We start from the raw sequence: 17,732 nt of genomic DNA on the forward strand, positions 1-17,732 counted from the left end.
ATCCCTTTCTGATCCTCTCAACCCCAAACATGCCTGACATTAGGACTGGGATAAATCAAAGTAACAGACACCACGATGGCAAAGAACTGGTTCTGAATTAACGTTAGCTGGTCCAGCTGCTTCTTTTTATGGTGAATTCTCTTTGGTGAGGCTTTTCCACACTTCCTACACAAATGATTTTTTTCTACTACGTGTTGGGCTTAAGGGCACCTGTCACAACTATCCATTTCTAAGCCTTGAAATGACACGATGTTTAGGCTCCCGTGCTACAGAGAGCTCCATTTCTGCTAAAGCAGGACGGGCTGGCTAAAATCCTCCCATTAAAGCAGATTGTGTTTCTTAGTTCCTGTAGCTTTCATGGGTGACATTTCCATATAAATTAGAAAAGTGTACCTGAACTCAAAAGTCATCTTTGCCTTTATTCATGGTTCAGGCATCATAGGACTGTTTACCATCTTTGGAAGTAGAAAGAAAGGATGTAAATGGGGAGTGACTTTTTTAGAGAAAAACAGATCAAAACATGTTTTCCATTGAAAATAAAATTAGGTTTCTTGAAACCCATGGGGGAAGATGTATGTTCTTTCTTGGATTTCTTATTTTTAGCAATGTTTAGCATTCTGTGTGACTGGCTTGCAAGCCAGGGAGACCCATAACTCAAAACTAAGCTCTCACATGTACTAGCTGTGTAACCAGACGGGAGTTATGGAACCACCCCCAGTGGATGGTTCTCATTTGTATGCTGGGCTTCACTATCCCACCCACCAAGAGGGTTGCTTTTCAGATGAGAGAACACAAATCTGCAAAACAGGGAGTAGAGTGCCAAGTGCCAACTTCATTGTAGTGTGAATATCAATACAATGAATATAAGATTTACCAGTAGTCGCAGTAATGATTGTCGTATTTTATTCACTAGAGAATGATAACAGAAGAAATTGGCACTGTTCTTAACTACTAAAATATTCGTATCCACGATAAGAAGCAAAAAGATACCTTTTCAAATCCGCCATCCTAAAAATACATCAAGGCTGTTCAGGAAGTGGGGTGGGTGTGGAAGTCTGCTCGGCCTTGGCCTACGTGGAGAGAATCGATCTTCTCTTTGCTTTCTTACTTTTTGACTTAAGGTTAATATTCCTTATGCTCCCTTCTTCTTCTTTTAAATTTACATATATATCATTTATATGTTTCTGTTTCTGTTAATCTAATCATACATTATGACCCCTTATAAAATTTTGTTGACAATTTTGATGTATTTGATGAAATGTGAACTAAGTCAATAGAAAATTTTAAAAAGCCTTCAATATCTGTAACCTTAAATAAAATAGAAATAGTTCAGAATTTTCCCACCAATAAATCAGCAGGCCCAGGAAATGAGTACTACCAAATTTTCTTGAACACATCATTCTTATATCATGAAAATGCATCCTGACTATGGAAAAAGAGGAAACACCTCCCTCAACAAGGCTAGTGTAACTGTGATAAACAAACCAGCTGAAAACCAGAAAACAGATGCAAAACCGAAACCAAACCAAGCAAAACAAAAACAAAAACACTAAGCAAAATATTTTCAAGTCAGATTCAAAATTGTTTAAAAATGTAAAATATCACAAGTTGGGTATTTAAGAATTAAACGCTAGAAATATTTGTAAATGTTAATTCACCATATCAACAGAGTAAATAAGAAAATTAACATATAGTCCATCCAATAAATGCAATAAGTTCCATTTGATAAAATCTCAAACTCATGCATAGTTAAAAAAAGAAAAACTAAGTAAATTTGGAAATGGAAGAAAACAACCATGGTGTGATAAAGAATATTTGTAAGGGTCCTAGAGCAAAATTCACTCTAAATAAGGATGCATTAGAAAAATTATCTTTAAAATTAGGAACAGGAAATAGTGTCCTTTTTCATTAGAAGTGAAGTCCATGCCAGTTGAATAAGAAAAAAAATAAGAGATCTAGGTTTGGAAAAGAGGAGTATCCTGTCATTTTTATAGTGAATATAGCATATATTGAAATAAACCTACAAAGTGCAAAGAACAAAAGGCCATGAATAGTCAGGGTACATCTGAGAGAGACCAGAGATCAGGATGTATTAAGAGGTTATTATAATGAAAATCATATTATTTAGGCAGGGCTGGACAAATGTGAAAAATGGGATAGGATGAATACGTAGCACATAAACTAAAAAAAAAATTGACCATCCTTGGATCAATGTTGAAAGCGTATTGTGATTCAATGATTATGATTAATCAAATTTTATGCATATGAAATATTAAAAAAGAATGATAGCCTAATTAATAAGACCATGGTGACAATTAAATGTGATTACATGCGGGAGGCACTGGCACAGAGTGAGAGCTCAATATTTTTTATGTATTTTGTTAATGTTTTCATGACCTCTTCATTGTGCAATTTTATAAATATAAATAATTGGCTTTGGATTTAGTGCTCTTTACACTCTTTTATCCTCCATAGTTCAGAAAGAAATGTGTAATATATGCACTAGTTATCATGTAGTTAAACACATAAGTGAATGAAGTTATCACATTAATAGGATTAAAACTGCAAGTAACAAACCTCCACCATAATCACTGCATCCTGATTTAACAAAACCACTGGATATGGTTTATGCAACTTAGTGTTACCCTTCATAGGACAAAGTGGGAGAGAGTGTGGTTGGAGGAGGGATATTTAATTTTTGTTCATGTATACTAATGGTAATGTTGGACAATTACAAATTATTGTTAATGAGAAACCCAATATGTAATAAACATATAGTTGTAAAGAGTGTTATATATGTGTGTATTTTTTTTATCATCTTGACAAACTTGTGAGTTTGGCCATTTACTATATTAATGAAAGGACACACAGAGAATTGAATTGGTTGCTTAATGACACCTCACTAATTCAAGGAAAAGTAGTTAGAATCAAATCTTTCTAGTTTCTTTTACTTTCCGTATTTCATCTTATACCAATTATTCTATGAATAAAAAAGTAAGATGCCTGTAGCGATAGACAGAACATTTTGAAATTTTATGGCATTGATATATTTCACATCCTTTTGATGCATCCCATTGTTTGGAATATAAAATAGGTCTGCTTTATAGTATTATTTTAAAATATTTATATATGTAAAATGTATATCCAGATGGCAAGTCAGTTTTGTATCTACCCTGTATTAGAAAAGAATCAGGATATAAAAATAAATTGTATGAATGAAGCTGTTCCATTTAGACAGAATCATCTCCAAAATGCACCACTTTGAAAGCTGCACAATAGAAAAATGTGATACGCAGGACATTAGTACTCAAAATATTGACTTTTAACAAAGACAAAATATGTGTGATAATGGTGTCCACTTTTGGTAGATTCTAGTATTGCTTAGAGGTGATGTTAAATTAATCATTATAATGAGCTTTAAATTCTCAAAAGCTCCCATTACCATACTTTAGCTTTTAGTAATTAATATTTTATATGCATTTTATATTGGGCACTCTGTCAGAGAAACCGTTACTATGAAAAATATTTTTTTTACTTTGAAAATTAACTTATATAGTGAGTAATCTGAACACTACTATTTTAATTTTTCTTCATAATTACTTGTTAAATTTTAAATTACCCTTAAATTGCTATTGAACAGCTAAGGGATGAGGAAAACTGCTCATAATGGGCGATGGATCTCTTAGAAGGGAAGAGAATAGTAGGGAAAGTTAACAATTATAAAATAACTCCTGAAAAATACTTCATACTGTATTAGGAGTGTGCACATACTTTTGTACTCTAGGGATAGATGAAAACTGTATTTAGGCAAAAATTTTTCGGGTATGTGTGCTACATATATATATATATATATATATATATATATATATATATATATATATATATATATATATATTTTAAATAGCTTAGAGTATAAACCTCAAGAATTTTTCTGAGAACTTTCCTGCCTCAAGTGCATTTTTCAGAAATAAATGTAAATAAATCACAAAAAAGAACAAACATTTTTAAAAAATCTAATGTGTTTATGTCTTATCATTAACCACAGGATAAAGATTGATCCCTCAAAGAGAAGTGAAATAATGGTAATAGTAGTCAGGTGCCAACATTACTACCTGCGTAATAATAGAAACAATGGAAACATTCCTCTCAGGTCTGCATGCCCACATATTCCTCTCATGGTAGAGGAATTAAAGTATTTGTTGAAATTAATGGAGTTTTCCTCAAAGTGAAAATTTCCTCGATACCTTGTTGAACCCTTTTTCCTTATCAGTGGTGTACAATGGAAAGTAAATGCGTTATTAGACTTGTCCTTACGAATGAATTTTTGCAAGGAGAGCTTAAGAAGCCGGCAGATCCTAGAAGACAGAAGTTATATGGACAACTTTCACCTATTCACCAGTGTTGTTAAAGTGAAATGGGGTAAGTTAAAGTTTTTCTGTTCAAAAATGTTTTGTTAAAAATGATACTTTTACAGAGGTTTCCAGGTTTTAGTTTTAAGGGCCCTGTGGCATTCAGCAACATGTCCAGTACAAAATAATGTCCCCTCTTTCACAGTGGCAGTTGTTGCTAGCAGGCTGCCCAGCGCTCCAGTCAGGGATTAGATTTCATAACCCTCTTTGCATCTGGGAAGTGCTCATGTGATTTAGACTGCTCCCACCAGAGTGGTAGAAACAGCTGGGTCTGCTCCACTCCCACAGCCCGCATCTGCCCTCTAGGTGTGAATGATTGATTTTCCAAGGGAAGGTGAAACCACATGTAGGAAGAAAAGGCGTGGTTCAATTTCTGTACCGAGGAAAGATGCCTGCCTACAGATAACCTCTGCTTTGGGTCTTTATATGAACAAAACACCAAATTATGGCATCACAGTGCTGAAATTTGGTAGAGGGAGTGTTTTTTAAAGCTACTAGTTTTAGCCAAATTAATATAAAGCCTATTTTAGACTCAATACTCCATTTGCAAGTATGGGAAGGTTATAGCGATTGGGTAGAATATCTCCAATTGGCCTTTGGACAAGTAATAATTGTGTGCTCTTATATGTGCTTCCTATTTTCCTCAGATTTCCCCATAGATGCGCCTCCCTTACACAGACTGTGTTTATTCATAATTCCCGGTAGCGTTCATGGATTTCTGGAGAGTTGATTCATCTTTGGGGCTTCAACCTACTTTAACATTCCCTCCTTTCTTCTGGAGATATGAATCAACTTAAATTTTTATTTATATTTGTATGATTTCAGGCTTCCATACATCTGTATATTTAACAACCCAAATAAAATTTCAAAACTAAGTACAAAAAGCAACTGCTAAAATGTTAGCCAATAAAATCAACAAATGAAATAGGAATTCTCTCCAGAAAAAGTTTATTCTTTGAATCAGTCTGACAAAGATTAGGAACTAAACTTAGGAAACTTAAAGAGATATGAAAGGAACAGAGTCCCTTTAAAATGAATAAAAGTCCTGAGAAAAAAACGAGGCACAATGAAACAAAACTAGGCAAAAGTGAAGAGAAAAAGTCCAAGAAGAATGGAAGAATTGTATAAGTAAAGATATGATAAGTTGTTAAGTTAAATTAACTCTTAAAAATAATTTTTCATCATATTTTTTATGGTTAGGGAAAGTAAAAAAAAATTCCAGAATACAACAAGATGCCTGACTAATAGAAGTAAAAGGAAAATGCTCAACTTAAGTAGATTTTTTTTTGTAGGAGAAAAAGGCTGACTAGAAAATTGTATCATTAGATATTCATATATTACAAAAAAAATCTGGAGACTTCAAACTTGCGGAAGATAAATAATAGGCAATACAGAAAACTCACTTGAAAATATCATTATGTATTTATTTGCATGATAAATACGATCTCAAAATGTTTAAGAAGCAGTGGGTAAATAGTAGGCAATATTATGAAAAACTGGAAGAAGGAAAAAAATTAAAATGTTAAACAGAAAAAGATATGATGGCAGGAAAGAGTTTAAGTATATCATCTCAATGATAAATTTAAGTCATATTTTACAAACTGGATAACAAATTTTCCAGTATACATATTCTGTTTATTAATATCTCTATACACTATACTATAGTATATAGTACTCTGTAACAAAAATAAAAGAATAAGAAATATATGTATTTAAATAGCATGAAAATACTATCTAAAAAAGCTATGAGGACATTATTACTATAAGAAAATATTGTATATTCCATGAGTTATGAATATTAGTGTTCCCTGTTGTGTAGTATATGTTATTATGAAAATGAGTCTTCCCTTACCAAGTTTTGTAAGAAACAGATCTTCCAGAAAAAAAGAAAACTTTGTTTATAATAAAACTACCCAGGCTTAAATAATACATACTATTGAGACCAATAAATAGAGAATATACACTTTAAAAAAATAAGTTTAAAATAAATATATATTTTGATTTTTAATTAACATACCTGTGTTAAATGACAATATAGGTTCTCAAGAAGGTCCCAATAAATTTAAAAAAGTTCCTATGATACAGAACATATCCTTTCACAACAATTCATTTAATTTTAAAATCCAAACGACTCTAAATACTCTTCTCAAACTCTTGGGTTAAAAAGAAAATAATCACAAAAAATTTTAAACAGAAGAAGTACAACTAGCAAGAATTTGTGGAAGACAAGGAAAGATTTATATTAAGGCACACATGTATATTATTTAATGTGTATATATATATATATATATATATATATAAACATGCATTTATTTAAATAAATAAAAAGGATTGAAAATAAATGTTAGAAGTTCAACTTAAAGTTCCCTGAAATATAAAGAAAATACAGAAAGAGAATAATGTTTTCAAGAACAGAATTCATAAAACATAATAAAGACCTGATCAACAAAACCAAATACCACTTTTGAAAAAAAAAACAACAAATGAGGTTTATCTGAAACAAGGATCATTACAAAAGAAAGAAGAAAAGATTAAACAGCAATATTAAAAATGAAATGGAGTCACAATCCGGAGTAGAAATATTACAGATGCTACAAGAATAGTATTTACATGTTACCACGATGTATTTGAGTGATCGTATGAACTTTCTGAACTTACTCCAAATTTGAACCATAGTTCTTTGTGGGTTACTACATGCATTGAGTTTATTTTTAATATAATTTTATGTATTATAAGTCATCTGAACATTGGAAAAATTTAAATACTCAATCAAGAAAACCTCACAAGGAAAATTCCTTTAAAAATGTAACAAGGAAATAAAATGTCTCAAGAAGATTCTATGGTCCAATAAATGTGGTTATTTTTATCTTTTGTCATTCCTTACTACAGTAATGTAGAAATCCAGTTATTGAAGTTATAAACCCTTATAAATCATTTATGCTGTCATTCAACTGTAATCATGTGCAGAAGAAAACAAGGGAGAATCTTTTTTTAACTCCCTCCCATAGTCTGATTAAATTATACTTATTAAAATTTTAAAAGTGACAAATAATACAGCTCCTTTCTTAAGAGCTTATGCCATAATCCCATCACAGAGTAGAATAGATGTAATTCATAGAGCTGCTAGAATAAATTATATATATTCAATTTCAGTGAGACCACTCATGCTCAATATTCAGAATAAGATTGTTGTAACATTCCCAGCACTTATTTTGTTTTAGGCATTAATATGAAATAGTTAACTAATACTTTTTAAAAAATTTCAATATTCTTGCCTCCAGTCTAGGATTTTGAAATTGAATTTACTGTCTTGGTATAAAGAAAAATACTCTATCTGTAAAGGAGTTTGCTTTATTGACTGAATGATGAGAAAAACAGAAAGGACAGCCTGGTACAATATGACACGAACAGGAAAGTATCTGTGTCTACCTCTTCTGGAAGCAATAGGTTGAACATTTTTGTGGCCAGATTCAAAGTCGTCCTGACAAGGAAGTTCCTAATTTCTGTAACTCTAACTGTAAGTCATTACCTTTAAGAGGCCAGGTACTGATCAAAATCTACCCCTGCTGGGTAATTCTTTCTAAGGTGGTTCTTCAATTACTGGTCGAGTTTCTCAGGAGAAAGGATGAAGTTCCACTTAGTTTTAGACCTGAAATCAGTTATAGTTGTTCTATACCTTAAAACAATCCTGATGTCTAATTCACCTTTCTGCTTTGCTTTTCCCAATCATTGGACCAGCAAACGTGGCCTGACCCTCATTACACGTGCTCATTGAGCTGTACTTCTTCTGACACTTATCAACATTGTATTTATACAGCACATTCTGTTATTTGCTTAAAATTAATCTTTATGTCTAGTGTCCAAGCTTCATAAGAGCAGAAACTGTCTGTCCACATTGCATCACTGCACCTAATAGAATGCTTTGTGTTGATGACCAATACTATTACTTTTTAAATGTAATTGTAGCACATCATTTAGGCACCGCACTCAACGTATTTCTTCTTGTGTAACATATAGAACAACATCAATATTGGAAGATAGTTGTTTTAATAAAGGAAGAAATCGAAGCTCAGAGATATTAATTTTAAGGTCTCACTCTAAGTGACAAAACCATCATTTGAACCATCCTGGCTGCCTGTCCAGCTTGGACACATCTGTCTAAAACTTTATACATGTTTTCCTTAAGGTCTGGCAAGTGCATCCTTATAGCAGCTGCTCATGAAATAAAGACAAAAATAACAGTGGGTCACTAGCCTTGCTTGGAGCAAACTAAAGTAGGAGGTAAATCCTAAGCCCCCTGCCTTTCTGCTGTAAGACTCTGAGTATGGTAGATAACTTCGCTGAGCTTTGATATCTGCATCTGGAAATGAGACACATTGATGACGACAATAATTACTTTGTGGGGCTTTGGGGCAGATCAGATGAGTTTATTTATCAGGTAATATTTACTTGCACTTACTAAGTGCCAGCCCTGTTCTGTTTTATGCATAATGTTTGACTTAATCATTGCAAGAATGCTCTGAACTATGAGGAAAGAACTATGTATTTTCCCATATTTAACAATGAGTAAACAGGCATGGAGAGATTAAGTGGCTTGTCCCCAATCATTCATCCTGTAATTAGCAAGTAAGGTTCTTAACAATGATTGATGGTCAATAAGAGTTAGCTATTATTTGGTAAAGAAAAAGATGACAAAATAAGTGGATGGATTTAATAGCCATTGCCTCTTGCCTTCTGAGAACTAAAAATCTTTCTGGCAACTACTTAGGAAAATAAATGGTACAATGACAAAGCATATTGGAAGATTCTTGTAAGTTATGATGAGCTAATATTATTCTCTTCAATATCCAACTTCCCCAACTTCTATTAAATGCAGTCATTTTTTTTCCCCAGCTATTTTTTCTCTAATGGTAAAAGTGCTAATTTGTAACAAAAGTCTCTGGTAAAGGAATATCTAATAAAAATGTCTTATGATTATAATGAAGGCAGTGCCCCTCTATGACTCTCATATTTGCCTAAAAAGAGGATATTCTTTGCACCTCTACCCCTTCACCTTTGAAAATAAATACCACTTTCTTTCTCTATGGTGGGGAGAAGTACTCGCCGAAGAGTACAGGAAATTACTGTGATGTTATATGGTATTTTTCATCAGCACAAACCTACTTTTCAAAAGACAGAGCTCCTTTAATGGGCTATTATTTTACTCTTACAGGCAACAGCACAGGAAAATGTTGGCTAAACCTTTTTTAAAAGCAAAGTTGAAAATGGCAGACTGGAAATTCCTACAAAGTACTGTTCAAATTGTGTAACAATTTCCAGGCCTATCGCAGTAGAAAATAATACTTAAGAGACAGAGAGTGGAATCTGAGTTTCCAAATAACAGTTTTAAATTTCAGCAGTTGGGAAGTAAAAGACTCCAGAAAGATCCAGAATAGCGCCACAGGGAGCCTTGATCCAGGGGATACGATGCCTGTGGGCATGACTGCCACAGATCACAGGGACAGAAAGAGCAGCGGGGCCTGGGGAATCCACAGGGAAACTGTGTGGAAAGCATGCAGTATTTCACAAGTACCTCTTTCTCTTCTAGGCTAGAGCAGAAGCAGTTCATGGAAAGAGCTGGACTTGTAGACTTGATCTGAGGGATGGCTGACAGCTCTCATGCCTGCAGATTTCCTGTATTTCCCTCCTTAGATCATACTAAGACTTTAGTTACTTGCAAATGAGAGCCACCGACACCAGCCTCCCCTGATTCCATGCTCTCCCGTGGTTAGAGTTTTGCAAACAGCACTTTTAATAAACAAAAGTATGTAACAGAGATGTAACTACTTCACAATCTTTTCTCTGATCCCATCACCCAATAATGTATCTGTGATTTAAAAAAATAGTGTAAATAAAGATCATCTTGATATTTTGCTGAGAAAAGTGAGGTTGTGCACTTCAGTGCAGTGACGCAATAATTGGCTGATAGCTATCTGAAGGCCCAAAGAAAGTAGGTGGGGTATTCTGAGTGGTAAAGCCATCTTAGAATTTCTGGGAAAAAACAAAAAGCAAAACTGAACACACACTTAACACATAATTGTCCACAGGCGGAGTGAAAGGGGGAAGGAAGAGGCTTTCAAATGGACATTTCATGTAATTATTAACAGACATTGAATTGAAATGGAAGCAAAGAAAGCCTGAAAGTTTCTATGTTGTTAGAACAAAGGGCATTGTAACTCTTTACCAATAATGCTCGGTAGCATTTTTCCAAAACTGTTTTACTCCTTAAAGAATCTATTCTGTTACTCCACTAATCCTTCAACCAAGTGCAATGGTTATAAATTTAGAGCTTTCATAGATCTGAACTATAGATCATATGAATGGATCTTCTCTCTCTCTCTTTCCTCTTCACATCTTTTCAATATTTTTTTTGAAGTTTTCTTTATATGTCTTCGTATCTCCGATCACTTGACAACTAAATAAATGGTGGCTTAACTAGAAGGAAATGACATCTTCCTGAATAAATAGAAACATCTTTGAATCCATCTGTTATAACTACAAGTTAGTAGTGTGTGTATGATTTGACTTTACAATCATTTATATTTAAAACTGTAATTTCAAGGACCCTTATTTGATGGCAGACTCTCAATTATCCACATTCAGCTCACTGAATAGAAGCAGGGCACCAACAAATGGAAAAGATAAATAACCCCAAAGTTTTATTAGGTCTTAGATCCAACTTTTTCTCCATTCTAGCTTTCAGGAAAACTTGTTACTAATAAATGATATTAAAAGTATTCATTATACATCTGCCTCATTTCCTGGCCTGTATTTTAATGGAAATGTTAATGAGCAGTGAAATGATGGGAAGGTGGGAACATCAAACACATGCAGAGAGAAGAGAGAAGAGAAAGGTGATGAAATCTAAAATACTGTACCCCAGATAATCGCAATTATACTGTGCAAGGTGGTAGGTTTCACTGCTATAATCTTTCTGCCTGGAATGGTTAGATCTCAAGTTTAGAAACTTCTCCTTGGTGGTTGGAAACATGATAAGCTTCTGTTGAATCTATTTCTTAGAGCCCATTTCTGGCTTTTCAGGCAAGGAAAGTGGGAAGCAAATCTGACTGGGAGGCCCTGTTGCTACCAGATCACGGTATTAGAAGAAGTCATACCATGTAGGGAATGTCCAAAAAACTCTCCAGAATCACAGAATCTTGGATTAGGAAGACAATAACAGATCGATATTGCCCAGTGATTATCAAGTTCTTAGAAGCAGAAATCTTTTTTTTCTTTTTGATATAAGTGTAAAAAATAGTGAAATAGACATTGGTGGACTCTCTGGTTGAAGCAGCACTTGGAGGCCCATCCTCCGGACCCTCTCCCAAGGTGGCCTCTGATGCTCTTCTACCAAACCCTGAGGCTTCATAGAACAAAGTTCAGTAAACAGATGCTGTCATTGTATAAATGAAGAAAAGCCAAAGCAGAGAATTTAAGTAACTTTCTCAAGATGCAAGGTGCACAAAGAGCATTGTAGTCTAATAAGACCTAGAATTTAGGTTTTCCTGCTGACATTCTGGTGCTCTTTCTGCCCATCCACTGGGCCCCAGGGAAGAACAAGGTTGTTTGGGGTTCCCTATCACTAGAATCAGAACCCTCCAGGAAGAACGGAAAACCCCTCCTTCATTCCTCCACTCTATACCAGATCATAACACCAGTAATCTATGATTTATTTACTCATCCGTGTCTCCGTTCTGTAAGTACAAACTCTTTGAAAGTGGAATTTCAAGCTTTGTCATCCCTGTGCAGACATCACAAGTCACAGTGCCTACTCCTCACATGTTTTCTTCTCTGCTCTCTGCCCTACTGTGACCTAAATGAGAGAGAATGCACAGAGCTCAAACTTTGTAACATTTGACTTCTGACCTTTTTAAGGGAGAATGGTTCTTCAGCCATTCTAAGCTGGATAGAAATTATGTGTTATGAACTTATGACTCTTATAATTTTCTCACAGCTATTATAATTTCTATTTGAGCCAGAATAAAAATAGCTTGTGTTCTAAGCTATTTGTTTTACACAAATTTTGATAACATTACAAAGTAGGTTTGTGACAAAGAAAGGAAAAAAAGTGTGAGAGTTCAAAGACCTTACCTAACAGTTAAATCTTTTCTGGTCTTACAAGAAACAAAATTTCCCATTGCAACATTATTACAGAAAAAGGAGTTTTCCTCTTCTTACCAAGTAAATCAAACATTGGCTGGAATCACTGTATTGTAAGATACACCGGGACCTCAATACCAACAGCGGAACTGTAGAAGATAATGTCACACACTTGCTGAAAACACATTTCCCACAGTGTAAATTCTAAACTCCGTAAAATGATTTAGATGTTCTTACGTGTTCTAATCCCTGACCACCTCTTTAACATCATCTCCCTTCACGGCCCTTCTCTTCTACTCCTGAACCAATTTTATACTGCACTTCAGCAATACTCTGTACTGACCAGAGCTCTCCCACCCGCCTACTAACTCCCTATTCATTTTCCACTTTCCCCTATAATTGCTGAGGTGCTGTCTTCTACCTGAACCAAAAGTCTACTCCCATGCTTCTCCTCTGCCAGTCTATTGTAACTCTGGCTTTAGTAGTAATCATATTGCTTCTAGTTGAGATATTTCACCACATCCACCCTTAGACTACAGAGGGTGGTGACAGAAATTTAATTTTTCTTACACAGTGACCATATTTGGTTTCTTTTGCTGGTCTAATATGCTCTCTTAGCTGCATAAAAGACATGAATGTATTATTTTACAGTTCTGTAGGGCAGAAGTCTGACACAAGACTCATGGGCTGAAATCAAGGGTTTGGCAGTGCTGTGTTCCTTTCTGGAGGTTCCAGGGGTGAATCTAGGTTGTTCTTTTTTCTTTTCTTTTCTTTTTTTTTTTTTTTTTGCCGTTCTCAGTATCTAATAGCCACAGTCCTTAGTAAATGGTTCCTTCCTCCGTATGGAAAGCCAGTATGCTGAGTCAAGTCCTTCTTCCATTGCTGTGTCTCCTCTGCTCTCTGCTGGGAAAGACTGTCCACTTTTAAGGACTCATGCAATTAGAGGAGACGCATTTGGATAATTCAGGGTAACTTCTCCATCTCATGGTTCATGCTTTGAATCATATCTACAAAGTCCCTTTGGCCATGTCGGGTAGTATATTAATAGTTGTGGCAGTTTAGGTGGGGACATCTTGGGGGGGGTCACTATTCTGCCTACCACAGTGATGCAGTTTACAGTGTCCATGAGCTGGGTTAATGTTTGTGTTTTTACCTTCATGCTAATCTATAAAAGAATATAAATTATTTTTTGGAAATATGTCACAAAAATGTAATGCCAGCATTTTCTTCAGTGTTTAATGTTTTGTTCTCCAGGTGGTCATGAGATGTTATAGTAACAATACACAGAGTTTTATCCATAGTTCAAACAGAAGAAGTAATAAGAGAATTGAACAATGACAAGGCCCCCGGAAGAACATGTCTGGCTGCAGTATAACACTAGGCAGATACAGTGCAAAGACCCTAAATGTACATGTTATATCAAAATCTACAGTGAATAATTTATCTTTATATTTTTAAGTATTTTAATATCATTTCAAGGATGGCTTATTAGCTCCTTTGGTCTATCAAAATAATCAAAGGATGTCTAAAAACAAAGGATGAAGTAGACATAAAACAAGTCATTACATCTGTTGTTAGTAGAGTCAATATCACAAATTAAGTTGATAAAATATTATGATCTATCACATTGTATCAGTGGTGCTAATTTGAATTTTATTGGCTATAGTTTTATATTGATTTAATTTGTAAATGGATTTGGGCCTTATGGTAATAAAAGGTCTATAAGCATAAGGATTTATTACCAGTTTTAGCTTTAAACATATTTATGTAACATTGAGTTTTTGCCTTTAAAAGTTCTTGAGAATAGTTAGTACTGTCTGACATTCTTCAAATCTTTAATTTGTTTGCACCCTTATCTGTTCTTTTATCCATCGTATTAAGTCTCAAATATTATTGTTGAAGTGCTAAAAATTATTTTTAGATGCATTATATGTAGGGACCATTACAGTCTTTTTATATATAGTTTTTCATGATTGTTTCACCTGTTTATTCTTCTTTAGCTAACTGAACCTTATCTGAGTTAAAAAAAAAACAAAAACAAGGAAATGCAAACTTTTTTCCTGAGAAATAGGAGATAAATAAAAAATTTTGCTTAATTTCTTTTCCTGGCAAGAACTCTGCTAGTATATTTGTGTCTTCAAAGAACACGCAAATTAATGCTTTCTGCAAAAACCTTAACTATGCTACCACCACACTTACTTAGTTCAATCCCCAAAACAGTAGCTACCGTTATTGAGTCTTATGGGGCACTGACATAATGGCAATCTCTACAAACAAATAGACCCTCAGTAGAGGCAACTGGTACTAGTGTGGCATTAGAGTGCAGGCTTAAAGGGTTATCAGCTGTATCAGAGTTGTTACTTTTTTTAGGATAGTAACTAAATCTGACTGATTTTTAGCATACGCTTTATTGCAGGTGGTTTAGGATCTCTTCAAAATACATGGTGACAGATTTCTTGACTCTGATATTCTACATTTCTCCTATGTATGGTGTGCAAGCAAATTCAAACCCAGCTATTTATTAGCAGCATAGAGCTATCAGAGACAATTTCAAGCCTTAGGTAATACTATTATTAAGGCTTTCAGTACTCTCATTTGCTCTTGGTAACAAAACTGTAGCATTTGCACATAGGCATCGTACCTTACTGGTACAGCAAAGATATCAAATGTTTCAATAGCTGGGCATTTGCCAACTCAAAGAGCATCTCATCCAAAATTATTTTGAAAAATTAGATCAGGTCTCTGTAGAGTAGTTTCCTGAATGTTGAATTTCTTATATTTAACACTAGTGATCCATCATAAAACATTTTATTACCTTGCAAAATTTTCTTTTTTAAATCTCATTTGGTATTTCTTGTTGTAGTACTTTGAAAGAAATTTAGCACCTAGGCATATTTCCCAGAACCTGGGCTGAAGCTATGATTATCAGTTTCAAGTTGTGACCTATCTTTTAGGTCCAGAAAATTACAATGTGCTACATCATTTTACTCTGGGATTTGGAACATTAACCTTATAGACATTAATGTCTTATGGAGTCCTTACAGATTTAGCTTCCCCATGGTGTTTCAGATATATGTCAAAACCAAGAGGGAGAAAACTATGCCTTATATAACCTTTAACTTTCTTATCTTTCAGAGTCATCTCTATATAATCAAAGGGTTGAAAAACATGTTGGTCAAAACTGCTTGCATTTCTAACATTCAAAATTTCCGTAATAGAGTAGATCTCAATATTACTATTGTTATCCATGATCCGTAACTACTTTATATGTTTCATAACTAATATTTATGAAAGCAACTATTAGTATTTCTCTTATGGTGTGTCAGTCATTTGTTTACTGTATATGGAATTCATCAAAGGTTCTTTTATTTTTCTGCACAAATCCAATTAATAAAAACATATGTTAAGAGATGTTAATTACTAACATAGATACTTAACCAATGGATTTGAATGAACGAATAGGGAAAGTTGATATCTGTTTTTTGGAGGTAGGCAAAGGGGTTGGGAAGGGCAAGTCCACTGTTGCCAAGTCTGATCCTGGTCTGATTCCCATGTCCCAGGAACCCAGAACTAACCCTTTTTGGTATATTGAGGCAGTCAGGAAGGTGGACTCTTCAGCGGACTCAAGGAACAGATCAAGAGGCTGCCATTGACCTTCCTTCCTCCTCACAGAGAAAAGAGTCATTAAACATAAATGTACTTCCATCTCCCAATGGCCTCTATTCTGGGTTGTGTCCCTACTTGTCCTTTCTACATTTCTCCAGTAATGGGATCAAGAGAATGCCCCCTCCCTACTGCCTCACTGTGCAAGGTGATCCTCCCTGATTCCTTCCATCTGGCACCTTCCTCAGTCATGTGTCTGACCCTTATATCTTTGACTTCTCCTTCTCTACTATTATTTCCCTACCTATGAGACATACATTTTCCAACTGAAAAAAAAAAAGCAAAACAAAAATGAAGAGTGCCCTACAGATTCCTCTGATTAGCAACCTACGGACTTTTATTTTATAGTTAGTTGTTATCTATACTTACTTTTATATTTGCTAAGCAAACTCTCTTCACTGTAAACTCAACATATCTATCCCCTAGTATTCTATAAAATGTTTTCTCTTGCTTTCCAAATTAAATGGTTTTTAGTCTATTTATTAACCTTAGTGCTTGGTTTTACTGAATACCACATTTCATGAATTTTTCCACTTCCTCTCTTTTTGACTTCCATTCTATCCTGAGTTTTCTGTTTTTTAAATATCCACTAGCTTTTTCCTAACATTACATAAGATGGTGCATGTGAAGCAATTAGCATAGCATTTGAAAAGTAGTACTTTTTTTGTAAATGTATAGATTATTATTAATTATTCTCCTTTTCTCTTAAATTTTGAGATTTACTATGTTCTTTTAGCAGTTCATTTCCCTCCACACAAATTTACCCATGTGACTTCAAAGATAACAAAGTCTTTAATAATAGGTATTATATCTCCAAGTATTTTTCCTTCTTCCTTTAGTAGCTCCCAATCCTTTACCTCTGTGCTGTCATTCTACGTGTCAGACTCAGAAACTCACCCTGAATACCCAGGCCAAGTGTCATAGTTTCTGAACTAGTTTTCCTCTCTTCAGTTTTTCCCACCTCAAATTCAAATAATCCCCTACACTGAGTGGGGATAATGTTTTAAAAGTCCTCAAATAATTCCTTATCACTGACAGAATATATTGAAACCCCTTAAAATGCCACATCGTATTGGATTAACATTGGAGTAACCAGTGTCTGGCAAGCACTGCGGTTTGTACTCTCCATAGATGCCTGTATCTCATATGTAATTGAACATCATTTTTCTTAGAGAGATCACTGCTTTTAATTTATATGAGAAAACTGAATGGTGGGTTAAAGTCAAATGAGAGCTTATTTTAATATCCTGGTTAGATACGATGATGCCTTGATCTAAGGTAACACCAATGGGGATAAAGAAAATAGATTCTGTAGTTATTTCACATTGATAATCTGCAGGATTTGGTAATTTCTAGAATAACATCTTAGTTAATGATTCAGAAATTGGGTGGATGATGCTACTTTTAATCAAGATAAAAAAAAACACAGGGGGAGAAATAATAATGGGAAACACAACATGCTAATGATCACAGTTTTAACCTCTGAGTCTGAGGTGCCTATTAGCTGTCTCAGGGGAGAGG

This window comes from Manis javanica, chromosome 9 (genome assembly GCF_040802235.1).
Source record: "Manis javanica isolate MJ-LG chromosome 9, MJ_LKY, whole genome shotgun sequence".
NCBI lineage: Eukaryota > Metazoa > Chordata > Mammalia > Pholidota > Manidae > Manis > Manis javanica.